At 29.7% G+C, this 8,188-nt stretch overlaps 1 long non-coding RNA gene across 1 annotated transcript; it reads left to right on the forward strand.

Annotated features, from left to right (window-relative positions):
* The first annotated feature begins 2,911 nt into the window (after positions 1–2,911).
* LOC115034790 lies at positions 2,912–6,848 on the forward strand. The gene is made up of 3 exons (XR_003840082.1): positions 2,912–4,352; positions 5,945–5,953; positions 6,348–6,848. It is a non-coding gene; the product is annotated as an uncharacterized LOC115034790 (long non-coding RNA).
* Positions 6,849–8,188: the final 1,340 nt, after the last annotated feature.

Raw genomic sequence — 8,188 nt, forward strand, 5'->3', positions numbered from 1 at the left:
TGGAATCGTTACCGCTTATCTCAGTTATGTCTGACTTGAATAAAATACGTTTTAATTTTTATAATTCATAATTCAAAAAATAAATATTCGATAGAGTATTCACCACGTCGACAAACGAAGAAACGAATGACCTTTGATGTCAAAGATTCACATTGTAGTTATAAAATGAAAAAAGTATAACTTCTGTGGTTGTCTTTTGTAAGGGTTAAATTCATAATGGTAGATTAGAGAGGGAGAGGACGAAATGCCTGATGAAATGGATATGAGTCTTATGTGCTTTATTTGACTTATTGGAGTGCTATTGTTATTCAGATGTGTGGTTTTTATTTTCAATTATAAATTTATTGTCCCTTTACTAAATACTATTATGTGTGTGTGTGTGCAATTTTTTTGTGTTCCAAATATAAAATTGCATACGTTTACCTTATTTGAACGAAAAATGTAGCTTTTCTTCCGTGATCGTCTATGGTTGTAGATTTGATGCACGCTGTTATTTACTAGTGTTCTTTTACTAAATTACAACACTATTTATTTTTTTTACTTGGATAGAATTTTAAACCTTTAGGAAATAAGTAATAATATAACAAGGAAGTTAATAATATTAACAATGTTATTTTTAGATTATACAAATATAGGAAAAACTTACGTTCCAATAAGAGTTAACACTGGGTTTTCTTTGTGGTACAGATTCCAATAAGAGGCTGATTTAGAAAAAATAAATGTTAAGTTATTTAAGATCACACGAAGACACTTGTCAGATTTTTTGGTCGACGTGGATTACGAAAAATTACGTTGTAAGAGAACACTGCACCGGTTCCGGTGTGTGTGCGGCGCGTATATAAGCGGGTCATGATTGCTTGTCCCTTCTCGCAGCATCAGTACGTGTGCATTGGGGGGCCTAACATATAGTATTTTCCTATTCTTTATAGCATATATTGTATAATTCATTATTATATTACGCGTATCATTGTATACATTGTTTTATTACGGGATAGGTGTGTCGGGCTTTGTTTGTGTGTATTAATATTGCTTCCCATTGTTTAGTGCTATTTCCTTTATTTAAGTCAATATTATTTGTCAATCATACGCTATCAGCGTATGTCTTCTGGTGGTATGTACATACGTGTATGATATTTGATGTTTGTTGTGTATTGTATCTATGTTTTGTATTTTATTATGGTGTATATTGATGTATTTTATGGAGACATTCTATTCTACAAATATATAGTATATAATATGTATTCTATATTTTCCGTGTATACGTGAATTTATTTTGTTTAGTGAGATGTACACATTTTGCCATACCTATTGTATTCTAGATATTGTTACATCCCGGATATTCAGAGATTCTGATATAAATTTTAATTTTTGTTACATCTTTTTCCTGGGTGATTCGAGATGTGATTATTTTTACATCATATTGATTGTGGTGTACATTTTAACTGTTGTGTCATCATGTTTTTAGATAATGCGGATGTAATTATTGTTGTGTAATATGTACTTTTATGAGAATGTTATTTGCTTGTAGAAATAATTTTATTGAGTTATATGTGCCACATTCAAGTGCCTATGTGTATAGGCTATAATTAATTAACTCATATTGGAAGTTCATTTTTACAGTTGTATTCTTTACAAAACTTAAATATCTATATATATAAAAATGATTGTACATTTTGAATACATTTTATAACTCAAGATTTCACTCGATTTCGATAAAAATGTCAGGGCATATTAAAATTGATATGTAGATGGTTTCTGTGAAGTTTTTACGCTATGTGAAAAGTGGTTCTGGAGTTATGGCCTTTTAAGTGCTCACCTGGCGACATGGTCTTTGTTGATTTGTATTATTATTTTTTGTCAGTCTATATATATATATAAATGAATGTATGTGGGTGTGTGTATGTGTCCATATTACCATGGCAACCATTCATATATTATTTTGAGATTTCCGTCTGTGTGTGTGTCCATATTATAATGGCAACCAATTATATATTATTTTAAGATTTCTCTCTGTGTGTTTGTCCTTATTACCATGGCAACCAGATATATATTATTTTGAGATTTTCGATGGAATGTTTTGTATATAAAGAAGATAGGGTAAATTAAAAAGGGAGAGGACTACCCCGGGAGGTGCTCAAACAGTAATTTTGAGATTTCTGACGGAAATGTTTGTTTATAAATGGTTGCCATGGCTTTTGAAGTTATTATAATAATAAATATTGGTTGCCAGGAAACGAAGTGCACGGGATCAGCTATTGATTATATTAATCCATCATAAGTAGAAATGTAGAATACGACAAACTTGATATAACTTTGGTACTTTAGAGTTAAATAATACATTTACGTACAAACTAGGGGACCGCGATCTACCGCAGGTGGATTGCCTACCTGATAATATACTGCTGCGAATCAAAATTTTTATTCCGGGCAACGGAAAAGTTAAGATTAATTTTAAACACCATACACCGAATATTAAATAGCGAATTAAACAAAGTTTGAGTCTTATAGAGTTGGTACATTTAACAAGCAACGAAGTGCAAATATTCAGCTAGTTACTTATATATTACACTGCCTAAATAAAATATTTTACTGTTTTGTATTTAATATAATATAATAAATTAATTATTAAAGTTCATAATAACATTTTATAACAATCTGAAAGACTTTTTTTTCCAAAATCTAAATTTTTTACATTAATTATAATACAATTTTATGCTTATAATCTATTTCACTAAACTTTAAATAATATTAATCATTATTATTTACAGGTGAAATTGGTATGTGTTATTTATTTATTTTTAATATGTATTTAGTCAAAATAATTGCATGGAAATAAAATTATCTTTTCACTATTTGGGTTCCGAATGGAAATATATTATAATTTAAAAATGTTTAGGAAGTTCGTACAAATTTGAATCTTAAAAAGTTAAAAAACAATTGTTCACTGTTATTTTTTTATTTTTTAAAGCAGTAACTTTTAAGAAACAATGAATTACATTTTCAATTTTTTAAGGTGAAACTTCTTTACGGGGTCAAGCCTTTTGACGATAGTTGCGAGCAAGATTACTGCCAGGGAAACTAGTTTTTTGCATTTTATTCTATTTTTTATCTACACATAACAAACCATAGAAACGTGTGTGTTGTGATGGATTTTTTCGTAAGGAAGTTTTATTTAATCTGTTTGAACTCACAATACGTAGATTTCTTAAGTTATCAATACTATATAGGTTATAACAGAGGTCTCCAAACTTTATTTACCGTGGAAAAAATAGGATATCGGTATCACAGACCGAATGTTTTATATTGGGATACGGGCTAATGAAATTAAAGATGTTTATAAGAATTCTTTTTATTCGTTAATATATTAATGAAAGGTTGCATAAAAAATTGTATTAATTAAATGATTCCAAAAAATGTAATGGGCCAACCACGGGCTCAATTTATATTTATCAAATGTTTAATTAGTCAGTGTTCAAGCAACTTTGCATAAATATATTTAAAAACAACATCAATGAGCTTGGCATGCCGGTTAAAAAAGTTTGGTGTGCACCTGGGCCTTATAGGCTGGAGATCTTTGGGTTATAGATTAATTTAACACCACATCGATAAACTAATGGCGGGTAACGTTCATAAATCAAAGAATTCACATTTTCAATTTATAACAATTATAAATATTGTACAATTTATGTGGATATTTTTCTAAAGAAAGATAAAACATTTTCGTCATTCCGTTTAAATATAGTATTTGTATAGATCACTTCAGAACAATATTATCTAACTATCTTGTTTCGATAAATGTGGCTACACTTTTGATAGTCAACCTATTCGTTTAAAGAAACCATTCTTAGGTACATTAAGATTAACAAAAACAACAAATATATCAATTATTAACAAATAACCTAATCATAAGACAACAAGTTAAATATACAACATAATATAAACAATATATCAAATATCACAGAAATATATGTAAAAGGTATTGCAAAAAAATATATTTATACAGTGTTTATCTAATCTGATATACGAAAGAAACAAAACATTGTTGAAAATTATAATATAGCCATAGAACAAAAGCAATGATAAAAAAAAAAAAAAAAAAACATTAATATAGTAATACATATTATATTTATAGAGAATAATTCCTATACTCTGTTCAAAAAAACAAACGCGGCGGCAAACTATTGCGCATTGTAGGCGTGGCTTGGCTACATTCACGGACCTCAAACTGCAATGGACGTGGTCTGACCATCGGCAACAAAAACTGGTCACCGCCGCGAGCGTTTCTTATTTTGAACGGAGTACATGCAAATAGTTGTTAATTTCTCAAATAACATTGTTAACAGCAAAAATAAGTAAGTTTAATTTATTTATTTATATATTTATCCGGGCCTTACCAATTTTCAATATATTACAATTTATTAAATTTTTATAATTTATTTATTTTCACATGTTTACCAATATTGTTAAGACATAATTAATATAAAAATTAATTATGCATAAACCATTTTTAATTTTTTAATAAGTAATTTAATATTATATATACCTATGGTTTTTTGTTATACAGTATACACTTGCAAAGTTTAGATTTCATATTTTGTTGTTCAACGTTAAATAATATAATTTTATCATCAAATTATCTACAGAAGGCAGCGATCGATTTTACAACGTTCTTCAAAAAATATTTCATTTTTTATGCTGTTTTTCCCCTTTTCTCACCTTTTATCATCTCTGTCATTCGTCTAATTCGTTTTTTCATGGTTTCTACGTGATATTGGTCCATAGCCTTCGTAATCGAAATCGATTGCTTTATTTTTTGTTTCACCGTTTGTGCATTATTCGCTAATTTTAAGTTTATTTCTTTTGAAACCCGGGGATATTTGGTTTGTACGCAAATTCAGTTTGTAAGAAATGATCACGAACTGTCAGTCGGTCTGCTGCTTAACGTAAACACAATTTTTGGTTTGATTTAAACAAATTTTATTATTCAAACATAGAAATAAAGTTGTCTTTTCAGTATTCGGATTCCTAATGGAAATATACTATAATTTAAAAATGTTTGTGAAGTTCGTACACATTTGAGCCTTAAACGGTTAAAAAAAAATTGCAATTTATGTTCAATACTTTTTAAAGAAGTTACTTTTAAGAAACCGTGTATTACATTTTCAATTTTTTAAAGTGAAACTTCTATATGTAGTGAAATGTTATGAAAATGTCTGTAAACATTTCAAAACGATTCAAAATATTTTGAATATTTATTAAGACGTATAAAAAATGGTAAAATAAATATAATTTTGTGAACATTTCAAGTGTCTGTGGTGAGAAAATATTGATAACGAAAAAATCATGGTATGAGAATTTGTTGATTTACGGGAAATGTCCGATGTCTTACTTCAAACAATCGTCAAAATTTAATTTGACTTTCTGGTGGACATTAAAAGGAAGAAGGAATCTTGTACTAAACGTTTCATTTTTAGTTTTGCAGACTCACTTATGAATTATCAAAGCACAAAAAGCAAATTTTAACTTTTAATTGTGATTTGTGTTTTTATATAAAGTTACAAGAACATCTCTAACCAGATAAAAATTACAAGCTACAAAATAAACCGAGATGCATAACTTAGTTACATGTAACGTGGTGTTAAGATAGAGTTTATTTTTGAAATCTAAATATTGAACCTACTTACCTGTTAAAATATATTATTATTTTTATCTTGAAAACCCTACACATTTTCTATATTGAGTGATAAGATACGTACATGATAAAAACCACTATGTTAATAGGTAATAATTAGTATAATAATTTGCGATTGATAAAACAATCATGGTTTTTTTTTTATCTCGATCCTAATAAAGTCTTAAACTTAACTTATAATATATTTGTAGTTATATGTATTGCAAATGGTTTTTATGTTGAAAACTAAATAACACGTATAATGTCTTATAGCTGATCAAGGTAACTCAAATGTTTATAATTTGTTGTCATATGTTTAACAGTATTGTTAAGCCAATTAATATAAACATTAATCACGTATAAAACTTTTTTTATTTAATAATGAATTAGCTAAAGAAAAAGAAACGTAACTTTTAGAATTAAGCATATAAGGTGGATTCTATAAATGAGAAATTAAATAACCTTCATATAAAAAGTAAACAAAATAATCGGGGTATTATTAAATAATAGACACTTATAAATATGCACATTATAGTCAATAGTTTTAATATCAGTCACACATCAGGATTTATACATTCGTATAAGCCGTAGAGAAAACAAAACTATATTTTTCACATTATTGTATCTTAACCAATTGTATTTTTAATAACTTTGGTTTTTGATATATATTTTGCAGTTAAATTGGGTAAGTTTAATGTTATGTTTATTGCCATATTTTTACTTTCCCTTCTCCTTGAATGACCCAGATGACAAATCAAACATTTTTGAGTATTTACTTACAAACTATTATAACCAGTGACCAGTTACAATATGTAGTTTGTCCAGTAACTGTGTTTAATCAAGAGGCTCTTATGTTTTTAGTGGTCAGCCTCATTGACTACACCAACGAAATTTAACAGTATTAAGGAAAACCAGGCCCAATGAGACACTAGGATTGTCAGGCTATGACCTCATCAACTATACTCTTAGATATATGATGTGCACATATGGCATGGTACATGCAATAATTTATTGATGAAATACAAGAAGGACAAAGAAATAATAACAATATAAGTAATGGCTAGTGACTGGGTACCAAGGTCTCAGTACCAATCAATAAGAAAAATACAAAATATGAATAATAACCCAGAATACGAAATGAGTAAATACTAAATAATAAATAATATTATCAGCACGTGTGATAATAATGATAGGTAATCAACAATCGACTATGATAAATAATAATATAATACAAGATACAATAATATGTACGCGTCTCCTACGACCGTTGGTGACGACTGTTTCCAACTTCGATTTGAGAGTAGGTACGGCGACAATATGCCCACTGAAGTCCGTGCCCACACGTATCACTCGTCACTGGGTGTGACGGCTACGATGAAGTATAATACTGAATACAGGTGTGGGTTCGGTTTGATCAAAACCGAACGCACACGTATTACAGGGGATTTACAACTGCCCGTAAAATTAAACAGCGGCCGTTCAAGAACAATATTACAGATCACATTAACAACACGTGCATAGATGTTGGGCGACCGGGCACCGTATCAAAAAACAATAATGAGACCGACGAAGCGGTGAAGCACAGCCTATGGAGGCACAGCGACTAATTAAGTATAATAATATTAGGGCGATATGACGACGCGAGTCGCGTAAACGAAAACGCAAGTCGCAACCACAAGCGCAAGGCAACGAGGAGCCGTAGATCGGCCAGAGAAACGACACAACGACGGGCTGTAAGTCGACCAAGGTCGTTGGGTAACTAACTAGGTCAGACGTTTATGGGGTCTATGGTGGACATGCGTTATAGGCGATAGCATACTGGATGGGTGGAGGGGATGGCACGACCGGTTCATAGACCCATTGGCTGTGCATCAACTGCGGCGCTCGAATAAACTGTTTTTGAATAGTTGAATGTGTTGATTAACACAAACCATTGCATATAAGAATGACTTGAATTGATGACTTCAAGAATTTGTGAACTTTAAAATTCAAAATTTAAGTCACGGAAAAAGAAAATATATGTTCATTTTACTTGTCTACTGTTTCTGGTATGTGAGTATCTCGATTATTTCAATTCCCACTATCTTTGAAGTCTAATATTGGAGCTACTTTTGGAATCTGATGGGATTGACAACGCTTATCTCTGTTATCTCAGAATTGACTAAAAATACGTTTTAATTTTTAAATAAAATGAAAAATGCTCACTAGGTTTGTCATCGCATTGACAAACGAAGAAATGTTTGACGTTTACGTTTACTGTTCAAGGCATCACATTTTTGCTTTACCTATAATTGTAAACGTATAATTTATGTGTTAGTCGTTCTAAACAAAACATATAATTATTATTCAATATAACTAGTTGTAATAGATCAATTCAGAATTGTTGAAAGTGAAGATTGACGGACGAATAATTTTAGTATTAATATAAATGAATAACAACACGACAATATGATTATCTATAAGTATAATCTGTATATATAAAAAGACTTGTCCTAGTGATTCATCATCGCCTAGCCG

Source organism: Acyrthosiphon pisum, chromosome X, assembly GCF_005508785.2.
Source record: "Acyrthosiphon pisum isolate AL4f chromosome X, pea_aphid_22Mar2018_4r6ur, whole genome shotgun sequence".
NCBI classification, from domain to species: Eukaryota; Metazoa; Arthropoda; class Insecta; order Hemiptera; family Aphididae; genus Acyrthosiphon; species Acyrthosiphon pisum.